Source organism: Cupressus sempervirens, chromosome 5 (genome assembly GCF_028749045.1).
Source record: "Cupressus sempervirens isolate cs-2001-9-10 chromosome 5, ASM2874904v1, whole genome shotgun sequence".
NCBI classification, from domain to species: Eukaryota; Viridiplantae; Streptophyta; class Pinopsida; order Cupressales; family Cupressaceae; genus Cupressus; species Cupressus sempervirens.
This window is the reverse complement of record NC_143122.1, coordinates 219993996-220020829: the sequence shown is the minus strand read 5'-3', so window position 1 is coordinate 220020829 and position 26834 is coordinate 219993996. Positions and strand designations below refer to the sequence as shown.

Here is a 26834-nt window from a genome sequence, read left to right as displayed (position 1 = left end):
GAATGAAGTGTCTAGGAGGTTACAAACTGGGGTACAGGGAGGAATAGGTGTCATGTATTTTATGTCAATGGTTTATCATATCAACAAGTGAAAGATAAGGACATAAAGAAATGTACTATATGTTCTCTTTTCACTAATCCTATATCTAGAAACTCCCCATTATACACAAAAAAAACTTTTCCTATTCATTAGTATACTAATACTAGGATGGGATCATGTTTTTGGGATAGGTAGTATATGGTATTTGACCTACCACCATGTAATAATTATGAGGTGCCTTTATATTTTTTGAGAAAGCTATACTGTGAGTTCATCTTTAGTGAGAAGTTAAATTACTATGACATCCATGAGTTCCAGGGTAAAGGGAGAGGCTTTGTGTAGGATATACCTATGGCTCATAGGGTGGTACCATAACATGAGGGGTGATGTAAAACACAAAAAATAATGCCTCATGTTGTGGTCACATAAATTATAAAGAGGTCTATTTATTTGTAGACTCTTCATGGAGCTACATCATTGATAGATATTATCATTGAGCATGGCTCACTGTTAGGTTTTTTACCGTCACCTGCGACAGCTTGACCATCATCAAATGTAGCTTTAGGGTTATCATAGCCTATGATAGTTCCATCATCATCACCTATGGAACCTCAACCATCATCAGATATTCCTTTAGGATCATCACATCCTACAACAACTCTATCAGCATCAACTGCACCACCATTGTAATCCCTACTTCTGTCACTTGCACCACCAATGTCATCCTTGTTTGTGCCACCTGCATCATCATCAGATGCATAATTATAGTCTTTAGGACCTAATAATCATTTTAAAAAAAAAAAATTAGTGCATGTGTCATGGGATGGATATTGAGGTGTCTCAAGATCGAGTGTCATCTCATCCATGCGTACAGTATTGGCATACTTGTTATTCATACATAGGTGAGAATTTCACACTCATAGATGATTTGATGATGATGGTATTTAATGGATAGGAGAGGTAGGTTTTTTATTTGATTTTTGACATGATATTAATTAATTACCTAAATATTGTAAAAGTAATTTTTTTTTTTTAATAGAGCACTACAGATTGATATGTGAATAATATGCAATGTAGGGTGCAACAATTAGTATGCGAACACCATAGAGTACTCGTTCTACTAAAGGTGTGAGGCTAGGTGCAAGAACACCTGAGGTAAATCAATAAATTAAATATTCTCAAAAGTACAATAATACATTGGCTTTGAAATTTTATTTCTTAATTGGTATGACACTAACAACACAAAGGTCCTTAAATGTTGCTTCTTAATTTTTTTAGAACGAACACCTAGTCTCTAAGAAGTTTTACCAGGAAGCCAATAGAATATCCATGTCCAAGTTAAGTTAACAAGGATATCCCATCTAATTACATCATGTGAAGTTTCTAGCATACTGAAACCTTTCCACCTCTCACACTCATCATTCCCCTTCCATGTCCCATAACTATCATCCATCTTGCATCAAATCCACTTATAGATTATCTACCATTATCTACAATTATTTAAACCCCTCTTATAAATCATATTCCATCTCCTAACATCATTGAAATACTCCAATTCATCAAATCCATCCAATTCCCATCCACATCTCTTTATCATAGAATTACCCAAACCCCATTTGATGAACTTCATGATTTTTGACATGATGTTATTTAATTACCTAAATATCATAGAAGTAAATACTTTTATTTTATAGAGAAGTCTATATTGATATGTGAACAATATGCAATTCAGGGTGCAAAAAGTGGTATAAGATCACAACATAGTACTCATTTTTATAGAGGTGTGAGGCTAGGAGAGCCACTTGAGGTAAATTTTTTTCAATATTATTAAAAGTACAATAATACATTGGCTCTGAAATAATGTTCCTTAATTGGTATACACTAACAACACGAAGCTCCCTTAATGTTGTTTCTTAATTGTTTTACAATGAACACCCAGTCTCTAAGATGTCTTACAAGGAAGCCAGTAGAATATCCATGTCCAAGTTAAGTTGATGAGGACATATCATCTAATTACATCATGTGAAGTTTATACCATGCTGAAATCATTCCATCTCCTGGACTCATCAGTCATCTTCCATGTCCCATAACCATCATCCCTCTTTCATCCAACCCACTTATAGATACTCCTCCATTTCCTACCATTATTTAAACCCCTCTTATAAATCCTCTCCCATCTCCTACCATAATTGAAACCCATCTAAATTAATTAAATCCATCCAATTTCCATCCACATCTCTTGCTCCTAGCATGCCCAAACTCCATCTAATGAGTCTCATGAGTTCATCCTCCATATACCCATCCCCATCAAAGAACCTCCATATCACATAGGGTGTCTTGAGGGAGTGTGGTGATCATGAATCTACACTTTTCTTTTTTTGACAAGGTGCCAAAAGTTCATTCACATATCTCTTTTCCTTCCCAATCTCTTTGTTTTCAATTTAGGCCTTGTAGCCTTTTTGAGCCAAAATTTTTCCTATCGTTCAACTATGCTTCCAATCTCATCCTTCAAGTCCTTCTTGTGTCTTCTTACCATCCTATGATCTTCTTGTTGTTATTGTGCCTTCTTTCCATTTAAAACATTATCTCACATTTATAACAATACTCTTTACTATTTTATAGGGTTTGTCGAAGGTTGAAATTTATCAAGTTGATGATGTCATACTTTCTACGATTAACTTTGGCCTTGAGTGGTATGCAATATCATACCTTACACACCTAGGTAAAAACACAAACCTGTGTCACCCTTTTGTAAAGGAAAAGGCTAACAAAAGTATAACTATTCACATTGAGTGACATAAAACTAGTATTATTATTTTGAATTTGAAAATGAAGTAAACTAATGAAATGTGTAAACATGAAGTTTAGGATTATAATTTTTAATAATTATCTGGAATAAGAATTGATATATTTTCCTAATTTTTATAGATAATTTTTTTGCTGTTAGAAAACATTGAAAATTAGGGGTCTAGTTCCCCTCACAAAACTATATGAAACTACAATTATTTCCCTTTGATTTTAGACTATGTTATAGATAACATATATGGCTAGAACAAATTTTTTAAAAATCATCTTTAAACCTATATTTTCTATTTTATAATGATTCAATTTTTTCAACTCACATGTAATTGATAGTTTTCATCTCCGACCAGATTTTTCAAAACAAATCTATTCTAACTAGGAGAAAAATTATACATTCTAGAAGAGGAATCTCTCCTCTAGAACATCATATAATGTTTTATTTTTTTTCATAAGATTAAATTTTTTTTGCTTTCTCAAAATTGACATTTTTTTGAGTGTTAAAACATGGATATAGAATTTTATTATTATAATATACTATAACTAATTAAAATAGTATAAACTTTAACTGAGAATAGTCTTGACTCTAAGCTCTACAAAATGGTGTTTATATGTTGTTAAAAATATATCATAAAAAAGAGTAAGAGTTATTGGAATGCCACATTTCTAAAATAATTTTATTTCATTAGTAATTGGATACAAACTAGTACAAAACATGCATTTAATAGACATTTTTGATTGGAAAAGTGTGAGGCCATATATATCTTATCTAGAATGAATTTTTCTAGATAATATGTTTCAACAAAATTGATTTTTAGATAGAAATACTCAAATATAGTCATTCTAATAAATCAACCAAAAAGGTGACACAACTTTGTACTTTTATCCACCAATCATGTTTATAATTTCAATTGAACTCATCATGTGTCTTATTGATTCCTCTTATGTTATATTTGTTTTTTCTTAGGTTACTCCACATATCTCAAGATCTAGAGGAAAGGGAAGGAAATCAACAAGAAAAACCAAACAAAAAAAGGAATTAAATAAAATTCAATTTTATATTTTAAAATTTATTATAAAAGAATATATATACATGTACTCAATATTGATGAATAGGTGTTGAATTGTTTGTTGAATATATGTAGAAACAATGGAGTTTTGTAGAGTTGATAAATGCACCTGAGACTATCAATGTTGGGGTAATGGAAGACCTAAAATTTCATATTTTTCTTCTCATAAATTTTAGGTTATAGTATGCATTTTTTCTATATACATATTAAACAATTGCATTTACAAATGAGTACATCTTTTTTTTCTTTAGTTTTATAGTAATTAACAATAATTTGGCTTATTAACATGTTTTATTTATCTTTTTTCTATTGCAAAACTCTTTGAGACTTCATACAAATCCTTTCCCATTTCATTTTGTTAGGAGTCCAAAGCATCAAAGATAGGGTCAAGCACAACATAGGCTAGAGGTATGTATGTAGATTCTTAGTTGAAGCCCTCTTGTAATCTCAATTTAGATTTCTTGTGTGTGTGTGTGATAGAAATACCTAATGCCTAATCTAAAATTCAAATATTTTATCACTTATCATATAGGCTATGCCTCATACCAATAGTGAATCATTAGTGGTTGTGCCTCATGCTAGCATGGGAGATCTAGCTCAAGCTATAGTACATTTTTTTTTACTCTATTTGGAATCTCTAATCCACTCTATAATGATTTATCACTTCCCATATAGGTTGTGCCTAATACCAACACCAATTCATCAGTGGTTGTACCTCCTACTTTTACGGGAGATCTAGCTCAATTGCCATACATTTTTTTAGACTCTATTTGGAATCCCTAATGCCACTCTATAATTCTAATCTTTTATTGCTTACCATATAGCTTGTCTCATACTAGCACAGGAGGTATAGCTTAGGTTGTAGTACATTTTTAATTTTTTAACTCTATTTGGAATCCCTAATGCCAATTTATAATTCTAACATTTAATTGCTTACCATGTAGGTTATGCCTCATACAAGCACTAATTTATCGATGGTGTGTACCCCATGAGTATTGATTCATTGGTAGTTGTTTCCCCTACTATCATTCTACCTCATCATTTTGTTAAGAGTCCCACCTATTGACAAAGGAACCCATTGCCATTACCATTCAGTCCAACTCTTGGAAAAAGGGTTGAGGTAATGAAAATATCAAGTATCCACAATTTAGAACCCAATTTCTAGCTATTTTCATATTACTTATAGATAAGATATTTGATATAGTATTTTATTTTTTCTTCTACTGACAACTGGCAAGACACAAACTACATCAAAGAGCCTCAATTTTGATGATCATTCATAGTCATAAATATTGATAGTGATACACATATGTAGTTGTGGTCATTACATGGCATTGACATATATTTGACTTTTGTATTATATATATTCAACTTTACATAACATCTTTTTGTAAGTATATGATTGATATGACACAATATATTATTCATTTTGATATACATTAAACTTGGATTTCCATCCAATATGTTTAGTGTGTGTGCATGCAAACTTGTATTTCATCTTATTTTATTGCAATTAATCAAACTCATATGTCACAAGTATTTTGATGTAATAAGACATGAAAATTTAAAATATGTCATGTTTTTTGTATTTGTGTCAAAGATCACAACCCCAAAGTTCTTAGAGAACCTTAGGGATGCTTCCATTCAGTGTAGTCAATACCATCAAAGGGATGTTACAGTTCAAACAAAGTTGGTCCTAGCCTAAACTCAACCAACCAAAGATAATGGAGTATACAATTCAATCCTAGGACCAATGGTTTTAAATATACACAAGCTTGCTCATTTGAACTGAGCAACATTGTAACTTTTGGCAATAGGTGAGAAAGGGATGCCAAATCCAAAAAAAGTTGAAATTATATAAATTGAGATAGGTTGTTGTAGGCCTAGACAACATGATCTTACAACACCTAACAATTTTTCAATCCTAAAATCAGCTTACAAAAATGCCCGATCAAAGATTGTAGCCTAATGGTGCTTAGAGACCCTTAGGGACACTTCTATTTAGTGTGGTCAACAGCATCCAAGGGACATTGTGGTTGTAATGAGGTTGGTCCTAACCTAAACCCAACCAACCAAATGGTTTGAATTATACACAACCTTGGTCATTTGAACTAACCAACATTACAACTTTTAGCATTAGGCAAGAAAGGGATGCCAATCCAAATGAAGTTGAATTAAAATAAGCATAGTTTTTTGTAGACCTAGACAATGCGATCCTGTATAACTTGATGTTTCATCAATATATCACACAAGCTGAAAGAGATCCCCACTCAAATATTGTAACCCAATGGTGCTTAGAGACCCTTATGGACACTTTGCTCAATTTGGTCAATGTCATCCTAGGTACATTATGGCTTAAATGAGGTTGATCCTAGCCTAAACCTAACCAACCAAAGCTAATGGAGTAGATGATTCAATCCTAAGATGAATGATTTGAAATGTATACAACCTTTCTTATTTGAACTGAGCAACATTGCAACTTTTGGCATTAGGTGAGAAAGGGATGCCAAATCCAAACAGAGTCAAATCTTTAAAATATAGATAGGTTATTGTAGGCCTAGACAACATGATCCTATAACACCTAACAATTTTTCAATACCTTGCACAAGCTCAAAGAAATTATTACTCAAAGATCAAATCCTAATGGTTCTTAGAGACCCTTAAGGGTGCTTTTGTTAAGTGTCATTGATAGCATCCTAGGGATATTGTGGCTAAAAAAATCTTGGTCCTAGCCTAAACTTGATCAACTAGAGTTAACGAAGTAGACAATTTGATCATAGGACCAATAATTTGAAATATACATGACCTTGCTCATTTTCAAGAACTAAGCAACATTACAACTTTTGGTATTAGGTGAGAAAGGGATTCCAAATCCAAACAAAGTTTAATCTCTAAAAACTTAGATATTTTATTGTATGCCTAGACAATACAATCCCATAACACCTAACTATTTGTCAATACCTGACACGATCTAAGAGAAACGCCCAGTCAAAATTTGCAGCTCGATCATTCTTAGAGACCCTTAAGGAGGCTTTCATTTAGTGTGGTTGATAGCATGTGATACATTTTGTGGCTTAAATGAGGTTAGTCCTAGCCTAAACCCTACTAATCAAAGCTAATGGACAAAATTATTTGATCATAGGACAAACAGTTTGAAATAGGCACAACCTTGCTCATTTGAACTAAGCAATACTGTAACTTTGGTTATTAGGTAAGAAAGGGATGTAAAATCCAAACAAAGTTTTAAAATTCTAAAAATGAGATAGGTTGTTGTAGGCCTTGATAGTGCAATCCTATAACACCTTCCAATTTTTCAATACCTTACACAAACTCAAAGAAATTGTTATGATTAAACCATAGATAGAAATAAAAATTACATGCAAATATAACCAATAATAGAAAATAATAGATCACACCAAAAATAACACAAGACACCAATATTTAACATGGTTCACCCAATCCCTAGGTTACCTCCACCAAATAGTAAGTTTGATATTATTATGATCCAATCATTATATCCTGATTACAATCTATAATCCCTTACAACTCAATACCACCACAAGAACCAATTTCACATCACAATTATGAAACAATGCCTAACCCTACGCTGTTTTATATAAGTATTTTTATTTCTTTAGGGTTATAATTAATAATTACATGTGAACCAAAAATATTGTTAAAATAGGGCCCAAAAAAATTTAATTTATGAAGTATGTACAGTACTTTCTTGATCAGTCACGACAATCTAATAGAAATTCCTGATCAAATATCACAACCCAATGGTGCTTAGGGACTCTTAGGGACACTTCCATTCAGTGTGATTGATAGAATCTAAGGTACATTGTGGCTTTATTAAGGTTGGTCCTAGGCTAAACCTGAGCAACTAGAGCTAATAGTGCAAACAATTCAATCCTAGGACCAACAGTTTGAAATATACACAACCTTGCTCATTTGAACTAAGCAACATTGCAACTTTTGGCATTAGACAAGAAAGGAATGCAAAATCCAATCAAAGTTGAATCTCTAAATACTAAGATAAATTTTTCTAGGCCTAGACAAAGTGATCCTATAGCAACTAATATTTCATCAATACCTCACATGATCTTAGAGATATGTGACAAAGAAGGATTGAGGCATGTACACCATGAGAAAGCATTTTTGGAGGGTGTACATTTTATGCAACAGTACACCAATAATTGTATTCCTTATCAAGTGGTACATTTTTGAGTTGATGTTGATTATATATGTTGAATTGAAGGTGTACATTTAAATAATCAGTTTTAAAAGTGATTGGAGAGTGAATTTGTACAAGGCCCTACTTTTTAGGAGCAAGTGGTTAGGAGTTGATGGTTGGGAATGTAAAAAAGGCCAACGGAACTTTAAACCTACTAAATCTATGGTTTGAAACCTAAGTAGGTATTGTATAAAGTTAAGGACTTAGGGGTTAAGGATAAAGAGTAGTTTCTTTGTAAAAGTGCCCTATTTTAAGCCTTAAAAGGGGTGTCATAGTGTGATAGCAAGGAAATGGTTCAAAACAACCCATCCAAGCTTTTTATATGTTGTAAAGAAGCAAAATGGGTATCCAAATCTATAATTAATTTTCCTAGTGCTTTGGGAAAGTTGGGAGAAAAATGCAAGAGCACAACCATCTAAATCCATATAAGTTGAAGATAATTGAATATTTTCTTAAGGAGGCATTATCATCAAACCCATAAAAAGGAGTTAAAGAGCCAAATTTATAACCATAATAGTAAATTCAATGCATAAATTTATAAAAATAATGTACAATATTGATATCTCTTATCAGTTTTATATACAAAATTGGCATCCAAATATCCACATGTGGCATCTCTTATCAAAGTTTTATACAAAATATGACATATAAATATGCACATGTTACATGTCTTCTCTTTTTATATACAAAATTTGGAATCTATATATGCACATCTTTGCAAAGTTGCAACATTTAGCATAACATATTTACAATTTTTTCAAAATTGTTCTACCATATCTAGAATGATTTAGCTATATAGTAGACAATCTACCAAGGGAACCTTTTGGATCAGCTCTAACCCTTATTATTCAATGCTCTTGATCAAATTCACATACTTTCCACAACTTATTGTTAAGAGGTGTACCATGATACTATATAAATTGAACACTTGTTGTAACAATAAGGTTAGAGTAATGAAGAATATGTCTCTCTATCTCAAAATCCTCAAATAACCAGAATTCTTGATAGGGTAACTACATCTAATTTTTAAGATAATTTCAAAGTAAAAATTGATACACTATACATGAAAAGTTGACTTAAATATTGTTGGTGTAAATAAGTATTTACTTATTACACTTACTTAAGTTTACTTAGGTTAATGCATTATTTAATTAGTTTGCATTATTTTATTATTATTTTAGGTGAGACACTTAGGAATTTGTGTACTCTCACTGAGTTACGCAAATCTGATTATGCATATGGTGTCTACAACACAAGAGTATGCATCATTCACTGAGTTGTCATGTTGACAACATAGTTATCCACACTCATTTAGCACATGTTGTCTACACCATTGATTTGTGTGCTACACCATTGTAGGCTTATCCTCACATCATCACACTTAATCCTATGTTTAATGGAGGATAACCCATATCTGGTGGACATGTGCCTGGTTGTATGACATATCATGATGCTAACTTCTATGTCTTATAGAAGCTCTTATGAGGCCTTTATATATAGGCACTCCTAGTGTACTCTCAACCAGTTATTGAATGAATATCATCATTTTGATCATACTCTGTCTATTTTGGTCTACTGTGTTCTTGTGTTGAGTTCTTTAGTTCTTCAGTGAATTTTGGCCTAAGCCAAATTCTTACAAAGATATCTTCATGGTAGGGGACAAAAATATACTACCTTTTAAGCTATTTGCCTATCACAACGATGGATCCTATTGGGTACTCAATATCCTAACCATCAATAACCATAGGTGTAAGTTTCTTTTTGGGCTCAATGAACCAACATAGAAAATAATCTATTCCTTCATCATTATTCTCATACACAATAACTACATATAAATGACCTAAATTATATAGAAGGATAAGTTAATGCTAAAATTGAAAGTAATTTATTTTAACCAATTATTAAATTGATATCTTAGTACCTAGTTCAACTAGGTCATGTACATACTCAAAATTTGTTGACACTTCAATCTAGTTGAGTTGCAGTGTCTTAGTAATTTGATATGAATCAATTGGATGCAAAGGTCTACAAGACCATTGGTCAACCCACTCTTTTGATTCACTTTCATCCCATAAATGATGCATACAAGAAGAGAAAAAGAATGCAATATTTCTAGTATGAATAGGTACTAACATTGCATTTCAACTTTGAAGTGAATGCATCTCACTTGATCTTGTAAGTGCACAATAATCTTACAAATTTTTATTACATTACATTCAAGTATAAACCATAATTTTTGAGAAACTTTAGACTTACCTATATTGCCTGGTCTCATGGTAGAATTGCACCATTGGAAAATTGTTTTAGTATTTTATTGTATTGCACCATCTTTGTACTTTAATTCCTCTATACTAATGGCTCTTTTTTCACATACTTCAACACCATCATGATCTGTATTTCCATGTTCTACCTTAGTGAAATTCCAAAAATGTTGTACTCCACTTATCACATGAATCCTAGTCAACCAATAGAATGTCCTTGTATTCCTTAATTATGTCATGCAATTATCTAACCATATAATGTGTTGATTGTATCTTACATCCCATTCCCTCAATTTTTCATAGAAAACTCTAAAAAATCCTTGTACAAACTCTGATGAATCACTTTGATCATCATTGATTTAGAAGTGATGCTCTCTTAATACCTTTTTGCGATCCTCTGTGCTATCATGTACATGAATAAATGCTATGTGTAAAAAAATTGATACTGTTATAGAGTTGTAATACATTGGTTGCACTTCATTTTGAGGTTTTAGTGTATAGTTTTCAGTAAAGTCACCAATTGATGCAATCATGCCCAAAGAAAAAGTGTACTTACACAACTTCAATTGCTCATCTAACCATCTAGTTCTATGTGTTTGACCTACGTAATCGTAATTTTTTTCTCTTGAAAAAATCTCATAAAATTAGTTACACATACATCACTTTTCACTAATTCACACCTTTTTAATTCTTTTCCATCTTTAACACCATATATAACTGAGGAACTAGTGTCTTACCAAATTTCATGTGTGCTATCTAGATTTAGGCATCTATGCAACTTTTGCAAACTACCACACTAAGGTAAAAAACCCTTCAAACACATAATCATATAATAAATGCACCCATCATCTCATTTACATAGTACACTTGCAATAAATTCTCTTGGTAACTTAGGAGGTAACTATAGACCACATTCCTACAATATTTTTTTAGTATGCAAATTACAACATATAAAATGATAATCATTATAATGCATAGAAAAATCAACATGAACCCTACAACAACATGTAGTGCATGTGTGATTTATCTTAACATAAAATGGTTTTGTCATCTCAAAAAAACTTTTGGCTAATTTTAATTTGAGGAACTCTTTAAAGTAACATTTCATAAAATTGTGTTTGAGTCATATCCAAAAAATGTCTTTCATGTGGCTCACGGTTTGTTTTTCCAATTTGTCTTGTAATAACATGTTTTTAGTTAGGTGAAGCCCTTGTGTTTTCATGCCAAATATTTTCAATTAATGTTCTTAGTTCATCAACAATAACTTTATCCTTAGGTGGGAGTCTAGCTTGGAATTACAAAAAAGAAGTCTCATTAGAATTCTCAATTTTCTCTCACCTCACTAAGGCTTTGACTAATGTTGTTCTACTTATCCTTAATGAATTACTTGTTTTGCTTACCATACAAGTTTTTTCCATTTCCTTTCCCATTATGGTTGATGTGAGGACCCATCAAATTGTACTAGCATCTTGAGGACACATCAAATTGTACAAGCATCTTTAGCACATGTTTTTGAACAAATGGATTGGTATTCATCAAAGAGATTTTTAACAATGCTTCTTCCACTGCTATTTTCACATGTTCTTAATGACAAAATTCTCATTGTCTCTCCAAATCTCAGATTTTTAACAATTTCAACATGTTGGCATCTTCAACTTTGTTTTAAATTTTCAAAATAGTTATTCAAATCGTTTGAACAATTCTCTTACAATTTTTGTTTTACATTTTATCATGTATTGGCTTCAAAATATTTTGATCAATGTCAATTAGAAACTTTGGTTTTCTACAAATTATTCTAGGAAATGTTGATGTACATGCATCCTCTATATTTTCATTGCTTACATTATGTGCATTCATAATTTTAACTTGAGATGTCACATTAGGGGCATTATGTAACATGGGTGTATTTGTCACACTCATTTCAATTGGAGTATGTTGAACATTTTTCATTTTTCAAATTAGATCCATTTGTGACATCAACATCAATACGTAGATTTTCATTACTCACAATGGAGGCATTTGATGATGTACCTCCATGTAATCTTCTCATATGCTCCTTTCTTTGTGTCTTTGTTCGCTCTCATTTTTCAAGCATTCATCTCTTACTCTTTCCCATGATTATAGATGCATATTATCCTACAAAAAATAACATGAATAAAATACAAAATAAAATACAAAAATAAACAAATTTGCATCATTATTTTGTGCTCAATCACAAGATACAAAGATAAACTAACATGTGGACACAAGATTTAATAGAACAAATTCATTATTTCAAAGCAAATTACCCTATAAACAATAACATGAAAAAAATACATGATCAAATACAAAATTAAATAAATTTACATGATTATTTTATGCTCAATAACAAGATATAAAATTAAACATAAAATAAGATGTTGGCAAATGAAAATAGATTAAATTTAGGATTCCCAAGCACACAAAACCCTTACACTTGCATACCTAGTACAAAAATACATGTGAAAAAATAGTAGAATCTTGTGGACCACACTCAAACAACATAATAATCATTGACTCATTTTATTTACAATTTTCAATAACCCAATCGAGTTATTGAGAATCTGATTAGTTTATTGAATCTTGACTAAATTACCCATATTTACTAATAACTCGATCAGGTCTTACATAACCCAATTGGGTTATGTTTTATGACCACACAAAGGGTGTGTGTGTGTGTGTGAGTGTGAAAGAGAAAGAGTTGGGGGGAGGGGAGGGAGGGAAATTATGAGAGTGAGTAGGGGGGGGAGAGAGAGAGAGAGAGAGAGAGAGAGAGAGAGAGAGAGAGAGAGAGAGAGAGAGAGAGAGAGAGAGAGAGAGAGAGAGAGAGAGAGATTAAGGACTGTGAATTAAAGATAAATATTAAGGATCTAGAGAGAACAAGAGAGTTTAAAAGTTAGCAAGAGAGAGATTAGGATCTAGCGAGTGAATGACTTAATGTGTGTGTGTGTGTGTGTGTGTGTGTGTGTGTGTGTGTGTGTGAGTGAGTGAGTGAGAGAGAGAGAGAGAGAGAGAGAGAGAGAGAGAGAGAGAGAGAGAGAGAGAGAGAGAGAGAGAGAGATTAAGGACTGTGAATTAAAGATAAATATTAAGGATCTGGAGAGAACAAGAGAGTTTAAAAGTTAGCAAGAGAGAGATTAGGATCTAGCGAGTGAATGACTTAATGTGTGTGTGTGTGTGTGTGTGTGTGTGTGAGTGAGTGAGTGAGAGAGAGAGAGAGAGAGAGAGAGAGAGAGAGAGAGAGAGAGAGAGAGAGAGAGAGAGAGAGAGTTTAGGAGGGTTAGAGATAGAGAGATATTAAGGATTATGAGTTAGAGAGAAATATTAAGGATATGAGTTAGTGAGATAACAAGAGATTTTAAAAGTTAGTAAGAGAGAGATTAGGATTTAGTGAGTGATGAATTAATGAGTCTGTGTGTGTGTGTGTGTGTGTGTGTGTGTGTGTGTGTGTGTGTGTGTGTGTGTGTGTGTGTGTGCGCGCGCGCGCGCGCGTGTGCGTGAGAGAGGGGCGGGGGGTAACAAGTTAGACAGAGAGGTTAGGACTTGGTTGATTAAGGAGAGATGTTAGGAGTTAGATATATATGTTTGGAGTTAGTGAGTAAAGGGGGGAGGGAGGGAGAGGTTGGGAATGAGAGGATTCAAAATATGTTTGTATTCATATATACCTATTGGTTGCATGCTTGGAAAACAATGACTACCTATTTTAGACTATTCTTAATTCAAATGGATGAATTTTTTGATGTTCTAGGATTTTTAACCTACATAATGTTTTAGATGTCTTCAATACCTTTCCAACTCAACTTGAATAGAGTCAATCAGAATCTAGATATGAAAGTTATGGTTTTTAGTGTAAAGCCCATTTTTACTTCTTCAAAACCTAATTGAGTTTTGAAGACATAAATATTTACTTATTCAAAACTTGATTGGGTTTTGAAAAAGTAAATTTTTACATGTCAATAACCTGATAAAGTTTAAGAACCTAATTCTGTTTTGAATATACTTTTAACTTTTCATAACCCAATCGGCTTATTTTAAAATCTACAACCTGATTAGGTTATGGCTTGGTAATAGCCTTAGGATTTGACCAAAAGGCTTGGAAACTATTTTTCCCTCCAATTTTATTCCTTTAGACATTTTTTCATGTTATAAGATGAATTTTTATATTTTTTCTTCATTAGGCTTCTAACTCATAAAGTGAGTATGTAAAAAATCACCGCTATAATCTCTCATGTCTTCTTATCTTTCTAAACATGTAAATTTTTCATTTTTTGGACAAAGTTAACAATGTAAACTTTAATTAGTTTTACCACTATATTCATAGTTTTCATAGACACGCGTCTAATTTTTTTTAATAACTTTTAATATATTTAAGGAAATGAAAAATTAATTATGTATTATTGTCCTACACTTAATTCTATACACTTTTAAAAAAAAACCATTTCCAATTATTTTGGTACAAGTTATGCCCTACACACAAACATGTACTAAAATTTGATGATGCACTCACTTCAACAGTTCACAAAAAAAATACTAATTAGAAAATTACAAAAAAGTATACAACTTCTAGATATCACTCTTATCTATCATCCTACTAAAGGGATGTACAAAACATTGAATATAACTAAGTTTCTTGCACTACACACAAAAATAACTATGTTATATTTTCTATAAAAATAAGGAATTATTTTTTGTGTGCATAGGATTTGACCCACCTAATCTTATCCATTTTTAAAAAAAAAATAGTAGTTTAGAAAGTAGATTCATAGTACTACAATCTAAATATTTTACACATCTTTACATTTTAAGTGGATGACCCTCAAACATCTCATCCAAGTGTAGGTTAACCTGATTTTAGGAAAAAGGTTTCCACTTATATCCCCTTTCAATACACCATCTTGGTTCACTCACCCCACTCTACCAATATAGCAATTCATCAGTAATGCAACTTAACATTTCACACTTATCTTTTTGTCTAGTATATGCTGAATAACAGAAACATATAACATTAATAACATGAAACACAAAATCAAAATTCACACAATTATGACACCAAGGTTTAATGTAGAAACCCAATTTTAGAAAACTAACATTTAACATGCTACCACTTTTCACTCTTCTGAAGTGAGCTCGATATTGAGGCAATCTTGTTAAAGGTAACAAAATACACTATTAGGTGTGACCATGTAAAAGGATTCAACCACCTTGTTAGGAGTGGCCTTGATAGAGGTCTTCAAAATATCCCATTATAATGTCACCTTGATTAAAGGATTTACAATATGACTATTAGGTCAACCTTGATTACAAGATTTTACTTCCAAAATGGTTAGAAAGTAAAAGTTGGATCGCCTTGATACAAAACAACTCACTTTGCAAATTTATATCTTTATCCAACTTATTCCTAGTTCATTGATTGGTCTTCATCACATTCTCCATCTCTGATATGCTTTGCAACTATTCAAGAAATCTTGCTAAACATCAACTTCTAACTTTTCCTCTCCAACTATGTTATTGATTTGCTCACAAATTTGCAAGCCAACAACACTATTAAATATCTCATATTTCTCCTTAAATAGATATGTCTAATCTTTTGTTCCTTAATCATAACCATGAATCTTAGGGTTTGATCAGATTCATCAAATATGTTTATTCTTTTGTCCTTCAACTTCTTTCCTTGAAAATTCCTGAAAATTCTAATTAAATCTTCACCTTAGATCGCTTAACAAACTCAATTCATGCATTAAATACACCTAGATCACCTAGTTATATCTCTTTTTAAATCCTCTTGATCAATCAAATGATATGGTACTCTATACTATTAGAAAATGTTTTACTAATAAAAATTGACATCAATGATAACATAACAATAATTATAATTGTAGTTTTCAATGATCTCCCTCTTTGGCATTACTGGCAACACCTTTAGTTACCATGCAATGGAAAATTATTTTTCTACATTCTCACTATTCAGCTCCTTTTGTGATCTTTCACAAATATTCATTAATATCCTTAGTTTCATTCTATTTCTTAGCTATGCAATCTCTGATATGCTCTCTCTTTTTTTCTATATATTTCTCCCTCTATGATACCATTTATAAGTATTCATTGTAATAACAACTATATTGATGCCCTCTTAGACATTCATCTCCCTTACACATCTTTATATATTGGATGGTAACTTAGTACATACTTATCCCTCTTGGACAACAATGTCAAAAAAATCATCCTCTATAAACATATCCTTCTTTATCATTTTGTGTACTAACTAATCTTTGAAATAAATTTCCCTCTTCCACCTTTTACTTGCAACCTTATCGGTTCATATCACTATCCTTCTTTTCACAACTTTAGGAAGCTCCTAATGTTTGACTTTCTACATCAATCTATAAGATATTCTTATCATAACAACTAATGCAATTGTGATATTTATATCAGGATTTAACTATATAGTTTTTGAGTCAAACTCATTGACTCATGTTTTATGAGTAGTAATTCAACATGATTACATCTCTCATGATAATAAATGGAATACTTAGCACTCATTGGATCTAGATGATGGTCACAAAGGTGAAGCATTGGGACTTCTCAAGAGGTCACCTATCCCAATAATACTCTAACTTGAGCACACTTAACTATGAAGTGTCCTCTATGGTTAAACTCATTCTTCTTGTAACCCCCATTTGCAAAAAATTCAAAAAATTTTTGTTCCTTATGAATCATTCATTAGAAAATTTCTTAAGCTCATCAATTCATAAATATACAATAATTTCCACAATAATTCAAATTGTGATATTTCTATCAAGAATTAACTATATAGTTTTTTACTCAAACTCATTGACCCATGTTGTTGCAAGAAGACTTGATTTAACCATGTAGGAAACTTCATAATTAAGCATGTTGAAGACTAAGTAGTACTAGGATGGTTGACCTCCCTGGAAGTCACGATGCTTCACCTTTGTTAGCATCACCTAGATCCAATGAGTGCTAAGTGTATCATGAGAGATGGATTCATGTTGAATCACTACTTAGGAAACACATGTCAATGAATTTGATGCAAAAACTACAGAGTTAATTCATGATAGCAATATCACAATTTGAGTTATTGTAGAAATTATCTCCTACTTCTCAATTGATATAATGCCTCACCCCTTCTTAGTTTTATTTAGATAGGGGAATGACCCCTATCTTACCTCTTAGATACTCAAAAGCATCCTTGGGTAGCACCTTAGTGAATATATAAGCTATTCGATCCTTTGCGCTCACATATTCTAGTCTTACTTCTTTGTCTTACACTAATTCTCTTAATTAAGTATACTTAATTGAAATATGTTTTCTCTTTGTGTGCATCACAAGATTCTTGGATATGTTAATAGAACTTGTGTTATCACAATATAGCACCATAGTTTTAGTAATCTCTTCTTTCATACCTTCCAATAATTTCTTTAACCACACAATAATTGAGAAAATAACTCCTACTATAACATATTCAGTTTCTATTGTGGATTGTAAAATACAATTTTTCTTCTTACTTGTCCATGAAATCAATCTTTTTCCTAGAAAAAAATCTCCTCCATTGGTACTCTTTCTGTCATTAATGTTTCCAACCCAATCAATATAAATGTAAAATTTTAGCTCAAACTTTTCATTCTTCTTATACCATAAAAAATATTCCTTTGTTTCTCTCAAATATCTCAATACCCTTTCCATAGTCATCGTGTGATTCTCCTTATGACTAGTAGAAAATCTTGCAACAATTCAAATAGATAATGCAATTCCAGTTCTTCTATGAATAACATATTATGATTTTCCAATCATTGAACCATACCACATGTGATTTACTTTAGTATAATCACCACTCTTAGAAAGTGTATTTTGAGTAGCCATAGGTGTTCTCACTGGTCTTGAATCTTTCATTCTTAAGGTATTTAATATCTTCTTGATATGATTTGATTATGTAATGTATATATCTCCTTTCTTTTATAAACTTGAAAACCAAGAAAGAATTTTGTCTCTCCAAATATTGACATCTATATTTCTTTCTTCATCTCATTAGCAAATGATTTTCATAATAGATTATGTCCTCTAAATATGATATCATCAACCAAAATTTTAGCTAGCAAAACCCTATTCTCAAATTCACTTTTCAAGTACAGATTCTTGTTATCATTAGTTCTTACAAAACTAATTCTCACCAAATATGTATATAATTTTTAATACCATTCTCTAGGGGTTTTAAACCATACAATGATTTGTACAACTTCCATACCATGTTCTTTCTAGGTTCAACAAATCCTTCAGATTGTTCAATCTAGACTTCTTCCAAGATTTCATTAAAAAATGTACATTTAACATCCATTTGATATACCTTGAATCCTTTGTAAGTAGCATATTCTAGTAATGTTCTTACTCCTTCAAACCTTGGAATTGGAGAAAATGTCTCTCCATAGTCAATTCTTTCCTCTTGTACATATCCCTTGCAAACCAATTTTGCTTTATTCCTTATGACTTAACCTTTCTCATTTAACTTCTTTCTGAATACCCACTTGGTTTCAATCATATTCCTATGCTTTGACCTTGGTACCAATGTCCATGTTTTTTTATTCTTTATTTCATCAATTTTCTAATTCACCTCTTTATTCCAATCTTTATTATCCAATGCATCTTTAATTGTTCTTGGTTTGAACTCACATAATAAACATGTATCATTCTTGATTTTTTCATGCCATGACTCCTAAATCTATGTGCCCAATGATTTGATCTGATGTATGGTGTCTCCTCACATATTTTGCTAAGATAGGTTTAAATCTTCTTTCTCCTTGTTGTAATTTACTTAATCCATCTTTTATAGATATCTCTTGTTGTAACTCAACTTCCTCTTTCTAGCCTTTGGTCTCCTCTCTCTATGACTCAACTCCTACAGCCTAATGCTTGACAACTTGTTGAGACTCAAAAAAGCTTCTCTCTTATGACTTGGAACTACCAGTCTACCAATGCTTGACAATATCTTTGTCTAGTTTAGGTAAGGTACTTGCTTCTTCTTCTTAGATGTATACAAAATTTCTATAATATTCAGGTTCCTTTTTGTATTCTTCTTCATTCTAATATGAAAATTCATCAACTCTATCTTGGAATTCTTTAGAATAACTAATAATGGGTTGGTTAATTAGTTATCCAAGGTCTAGATGTACAAATAAAACTCTTCAATTCTCAGTAAACCCATATTCATAAAACCTTATTATGCATGCATCCATTAGATCATACAATAGATAAGCTTTTTAGGTTACATTCCTAGGTCAAAATAACTTTGCAAAAATGTAAACATGAAACAACATAAGAACATTCACACAATTTGACACAAGGATTTTACATGGAAATCCAATTTGGGAAAAACCACCATTAACATTCTACTAATTCCCACCCTTCTAAAGTGATGCCTTGTGAAAGGCCAACCCTGTTAAAGGTTACAATACACACTATTAAATGTGACATACTTGACCTTTTTCTTTTTCTCTTTAGGTTCTTTAAATGATAGTTTAGGCTTTTAATGCAAATTCAACATTCTCATATTTAATATTATCAAAATTATAGAGTTCAAAAGAAGTGAGTCTACCTATCAATCCTTCAAGAGTCAATTCATTACTAGGTGTGTACCTCATTTCTTATACATATGGTAGAAACTGCAATAGAATAGATGGGAAGTAGGGTTCTCAGTACTGTATGGATCATAGTCTCATCTTCAATATTATTAGTTGCTCCTCTAATAGAATTAAATACTTCTTTTACTCTAGCATGATATTGAATTATATTATCACCTTATTGCATTCTCATGTCATCAAACTTACCTCTTAGAATTTTACATTTGGCTCTTAGTACATTTTTGTCTCCTCCATAGATATTTTCTATAGCATCCCACATCTTCTTAGTACTATCACATTCCTTGATGTCATTAAACTTGGTGTAGCTTAGGGCAGATGCAATCTCCAACATTGCTTGATTGTGTTCTTTCTTCTTTTTTAGATCCTTGACTATTAGGGCTCCAACAAGATCAACATGCTTAGTGATGATCATAGATTATGCATGGTCTCCAAGACATCCTAGGTTTAGCTTCATTAGACATTTCCATGGAAGGAATTTCTTCTTGTTAAGCTTGGGTACCTCTCTTTTAGACATCTTCATATTTTTCTTCTAGTACCTTCACACTACTCCTCTTAAGCACTATAGCTCTGATACCAATTTTTGGAATTATTTAGAATAACCAAGGAGGGGGGGCCATGAATCAATTATCCAAGGTCTAGATGTACAAGTAAAAATTTTCAATTCTTAATAGACCCATATCCATAAAACTTTATTATGCATGCATCCATTAGATTATACAATACATGAGCTTTTTAGGTTATTGTCCTAAGTTAAAACAACTTTTCATAAATGTAAACATGAAACAACATAAGAACATTCACATAATTTTACACAAGGTTTCTAAGTGGAAACCCAATTTGGGAAAAACCTCCAGTAACATGCTACTAATTCTCACTCTTCTGAAGTGATGCCCTATGAAAGGACAGCCCTATTAAAGGTTACAATACATACAACATAAGAACATTCACATAATTTTACACAAGGTTTCTAAGTGGGAACCCAATTTGGGAAAAACCATCAGTAACATGCTACTAATTCTCACTCTTCTGAAGTGATTCCCTATGAAAGGACAACCCTATTAAAGGTTACAATACAGACTATTAAATGTGATAGGGGGTCAAATGATTTCAATCACATTGTTAGGGGTGAGCCTTGTTAGAGGACTTTAGACCATTCCATTAGCATGTCACCTATTTAAAGGATTTAAAAATGATTGTTAGGTTAACCTTAATAGAAAGGATTTACCCTAAGATGATACAATGATTATAAAGTAACAGTAAGGCTTGATCTAATAAAAAATAAAAAAATCACTTGCAAATTAAAGATCTTTGTTTCAGTCCTCCATTCCATTGGCATTCACACACTTTAGCTCTGATAGATTTTTCACACTTTAAGCATTCATACTCTTAATCCTTCCTACTTTGCATGCCAATTGTGGTCATATCTATTCGGCCACTGAATGAAGCAATACCCTAGACTCCTTGCCTTAGGTTTTTGCACATGAAAACCTTTGCTTTTGACCAGCTATCTCTATAAATAGAGAATTTAGATCTTTTGTCACTTAACCACAATCGTCCATTTTAGGGTTAGGTAGGATACAATGAATCTACCCACTTTTCTATTTTGTTAATTTAGAGGCTTATAAAATCTTCCTTAAATTTTCCTCAAAATGATTTACCTTGAATTTTCTACTACCAGCTCATCATAGTTATCTTCCACATGCTTCACACAATGTAAGAAAGAAAAATAGTCAACTCAAATTCATCAAATCTTTGATTTAACACTGTTGTTGTCACTCAACCAATACTAGATCACTCAAAAAACACTATAGTTTACTAATTCTTGGCACCAACTAAAATTTACTTGGCATATACTAACAATTACTTGGCCTGCATTATTTTTCATCTTGTCTTAGTAGCTCATGATTTTCACTCAACTTATATTGATTTCTGCTCGACTTGCACTAACTACTCAGCAAAGCTTGCTAGACACTTTTCATACTTGATCTTCTTCCATTCTTAACTTGAGTAATCTTTCATTTCAAAACTTAAGTAGATAAACAATACACTATAGTATCAATGTCTTATTTGGTTATAGTGCTTCTTTTAGATACTAAATAACTCAACCTTTCTCTAGGTGTTATTGTTATCTCCACTTTTCAAATCCACTTACTCAATGAAATAAATGATAGCTTTCAGACCAAAAAGCATTTGTTTCACCAACAACTAGCAGGTTTGACATCATTGACAAAATAATGCTTGTTCCATTACAAGTGCTTCACTTCAAAACAATCTTATATCAACACTCTAATAGTTGTACTTTCCATAATTTTGTTAGTGTTAGTCTTTAAAAACTTGTATGCCTTTCTTTTAGTGGAATATCTTAAAAATATATATACCTTCATCACTCTTTCCATCATGTTTTCCTTTCCTTGCATGTTTAAATACATAACATTTTCTTCCAAATAAATTAAAATATTTAACATTAGGTGCATAGCCATAACATAGTTCAAAAGGGTTTTTTTTTTTGAACTTTTCATAAGTTGAGCTTGGTGTAGTGTATATTAAATAGTAGCGCTTACAACTTTTTTCTAATATTTTTTGAAACATTCTTTTCCATCATCAATTTTCTTGCACAGTCCATGATTGATCTATTTCTTCTTTCAACTATCTCATTTTGTGGTGGAGCCCTTGGTGTTGGTATTTGTCTTCTCATTCCTTTGTCATTGTTGAATGTATTGAACTCATTTGATATAAATTCACCTCCTCTATATAATCTAAAGCATTTTAGAATCTCACTTGTTTCTTTATCAACTCTAGCCAAATACAACTTAAACATTGCAAAGGCATTAGATTTTTCTTTAAGAAACATCATAGTCATCATCCTAGAGAAATGATCAACAAATAGGATAAAATTAATCATGATAATAATGTTTTACTCCAATAAGATGGCATAAATAAGTATGAACCAACTCCAAAACATCATCAGATGAATAGGTCTTTCTCTTGAAACTAAACTTTGTCATTTTTCTCATTTGACATTGTTTGCACATCACTTTTAGGTTTTCTCAATCTTTGTAATCCTCTGACTCTTTCCATCTTACTAATGGGTACCAAATTATCAAAGTTCACATTTTATAACCTTTTATGCCACAAACATCTTCAAATTGTACAAATAAAAATGTATTTTTAGATAGGTCTAGATAGAACAAGTTACCTCTTATTTCCTCTCCACTCCCAATTAGTTCACAAGTAGCATCATTGATGTTTTTCATCTTGTTTTAAAATTCAACTTGGTAGCCTAAAAAATTCAGCTATGTCACACTCAAGAAATTATATTTCAATCCATCAACCCAATATGCATTATCACATCTGATATTATCATTCAATAAAATAGATCATTTACATTTTAGATAACATAGTGAATCATTTCCAAATTTAACACCTCTCCCAATATAGTGTTCTATCTTTTCAAAATTATTTGTATCACCAACCATATGATGTGAGCAACCACTATCAATTATCCATTTATTATTTTTACTCACATGGAAAATAAGAGCAATTTTATCAAGTTTTTCGTCTTCATTAGATTCATCTTTCATTGCAACATAAACAACTTCTTCATCATGTACATTAAAATCAATTTTAGAATGATGTTCTTCATAAATGTAACAAGTTTTCTTACCTTTTCCCATGTAGTCTCTATTACTTCAGTTGTCTCTATTATCTCTCCTTTCTTAGATTTTGTATTTCCTTTCATCTTTTTCATCTATGTCAAGTGACCTTGTAGTAATATGACCAACTTTGTGACATGTAAAATAGATAATAGGAAGTTTAGCTTTGTATTTTCCTTTTACTCTTGATAGCCTTCTTATTAATAATGCTTCTAAATCATCAAGATCATCATTTGATTCATTAACACTATCCACATGCTTACTTTTTGAAGTTTTCTTCTTTTAGATCCATCAAGAATTAGTTGATACTTGAAAGCACATTCAATAGTAAAAGGTGTATAACTATCAAAATTTGACAATTCAAATTTAGTGAGTCTACCAGTTAGACTATCTAGGGTCATATCATTACCAAGTGTACATCTTAGTTCTTGATTGTAGATACTCGGATGGAATAAATATGAAGTAAAGTTATCAATACCTTTTTTTATTGTATTCTCTTCATATATGTTTGCTCCATCTCCTTTAATTGCATTTATCACCACTTAGATTTGGCCACATTACAATGTGATAGTTTCTCCTTCTCTCATTCACATGTCATCAAACTTGCCTATCAAACTTGTAGCTTTATCCTTTAACACATTTTTATCTCCATGAATTTTCACTGACTTATCCCACATTTGCTTTGTTGTACTACAATCCTTCACATCATTAAACTCGGCATAACTCAACCTGATGATTCTAGATCTATCTGTACACACCCAAAAATGGATAGACTTGTGAGTTTACATTTAACACTGTAATTTATTCTTCTATTAATTAATGGTTCTTAAATCATTAATTAATCATCTCTATTCCTCGATAATTGAACCTCTGCATCATTTAATCTGCCCTAATATTAATTAAATAATTAAACTTATTTAATTGATAAACCCTTAATTAATTGGTTATTATTAGTTAATTATATTAAATTTCTAATAATTTAAATAATAATTATTAATTTTTTTAATTAGCTAATTATTCATCTTCATTAAATTAAATTCTGAATTAAATTAAATTTTATCTTCATTTCAGATCAATTTTAATTTCTGAATAATTTCTATTTAATATCATTTAATATCATCTTTTAAATTTAATTGAGTTTTTAATTCAATTAAATCTTCTAAAATCTATAAAATCAATTTTATGATGAATTATAAAATTTAAAAATTAGAAAATCTTCATAAACTAAAAAGAAATAGTTTTTTCTAAAATCCAAAATTAGAAATATTTTTAATATTTCAATTTTCAATTTTTGGAAACTTTATCACTCCAATTTTATCCTCTATCTTTTTTAGTTTAAATTAGAAATTTTCTAATTATCTCTCCAGTTTCTTTCATCCTTATCCATTGATCATGATTTTTCCAAATCGATCTCAGTCATTTATGAATTTCTAGAACATTTATATGATAGCCCTCCTATCTCCTAATTTCATCATTGACTTTCCCATTGAACCTCTGTTAGTTTTCTATCATCTTTCCTTTATTTAAAATCATATATTTTATCATATTTCATGGAGCTTGGAATCTAAGTGTTGTCAAAATTATAGTTGAGTGCACACTTCATACGATCAAAGACAAGCAACATAAGCTTGGAGTATTTGTCGATTTGCATGCATTCATTTGTGTGTTTTATTTATGATAATATGATTCTTATTTTGTTGTTTGTAGGGTTGAATGAATTTATTAGTTTAGCATTTACATAAATAGGTATTACTAACCAATAAGTTTCTTGATTCTTTTAGATTTCCCCTACAATTGGTGAACCATTCATGGCCTTGATGGCCCCAACAAGATCAAATTATCAAGTTTCAAAGATTTAGCCACATGTATAATTTAGTTATGATATATATATTTTGCAAGTTGACGCTGACATTTAAAGAGACCAAAGAAAAAAAATCTAAAATTTTTGTATTTTTTTTGTATTTTTAATAATTTTTTAAAAAATTTCATAAAAAATTAATTTTGAGTACAAATTAGAGAGTATATTTGAATTTCTTACATATTTGGAAATTTCTTACAATTATAGAGGGGTTTTATTCTCTCTCTCTCTTTTTTATGAAAAATAAGAGCCAAAATAAATAGATATTTAAAAATTGATATGTTTTGATAAATCAGATTCCTAGGCCCTAAATGAGCATATTTTTCAAAAATTCTTACATTTTTGGAAATCTAACTGATTTTAAATAGAGTTTTATTGTTTTCAATGCTATTTTTCTGGACCAGCAATATGTCATAAACATGCATCTTTATGACTATCGTGAAAATCTATATTAAAAAAAAATCATATTAAATATGGAGTAAAACATCAATCTATGTGCTTATCCTTTCAAAAGTTCATTGGTTTTTATTTCATATCTATATCCTTTACTTTTTTTGGTTTCATTTTGAACTAACATTTATGGAAGCTATTGTGGATGCTAAGGAGCTGGAACGATCATCTAAGTACATGCAAAAAATAAAACAATCTCAAAAATTCCCCTAGAATTACGTAGCTTTGAATTGGGTAGGCCTCAAAATTCTACGTGTCATTTCTTTGTGGCATTTTCAAGTTCATGATCGAATTAGTAACTTTTCCTTCTAAAAAATGTACACACATAAAAATTAAAGCCTTCTATTTTCCAGTATATAAGTCTATGAACAAAAATCTTAACTAGATCCCTTGTTAATTAAAAAAATCACCTTTATTGCCATATCCAAATCAAATTAAACTTAGGTAGATTTTCTAGAATCTATTCTTGCAAAAGACTTGTCAAAAAAATATGGAACACACATTCAACGTTTATCTCTCACAACTATTGATTGGAGTGAGTGTTGTACTTGTTCAATTTGTTTAATGTGTTGTCAAAATTAATATTTCATGTTGCAAATGTCATCAAACAACCTTCAAATCAAAATTTAAGGTTCGCCATCAAGCATCATAGGTTCTTAGAACTAAGAGACCATAATCAAAACAATAACAAGTCTAAATCATAGAGATAAACCTTTCTCTATTAGAATTCAATCTAAAAGATACTTTGACATTGGAATCACTACAACAAAAATTTGAACCACACTTCAAATCAATATCA

At 31.1% G+C, this 26834-nt stretch overlaps 1 pseudogene; it reads right to left on the bottom strand.

Annotated features, from left to right (window-relative positions):
- Positions 1-650: 650 nt before the first annotated feature.
- The window catches only part of LOC149555223 (acyltransferase GLAUCE-like), a 60233-nt pseudogene continuing 34049 nt past the window's right edge, over positions 651-26834 (bottom strand).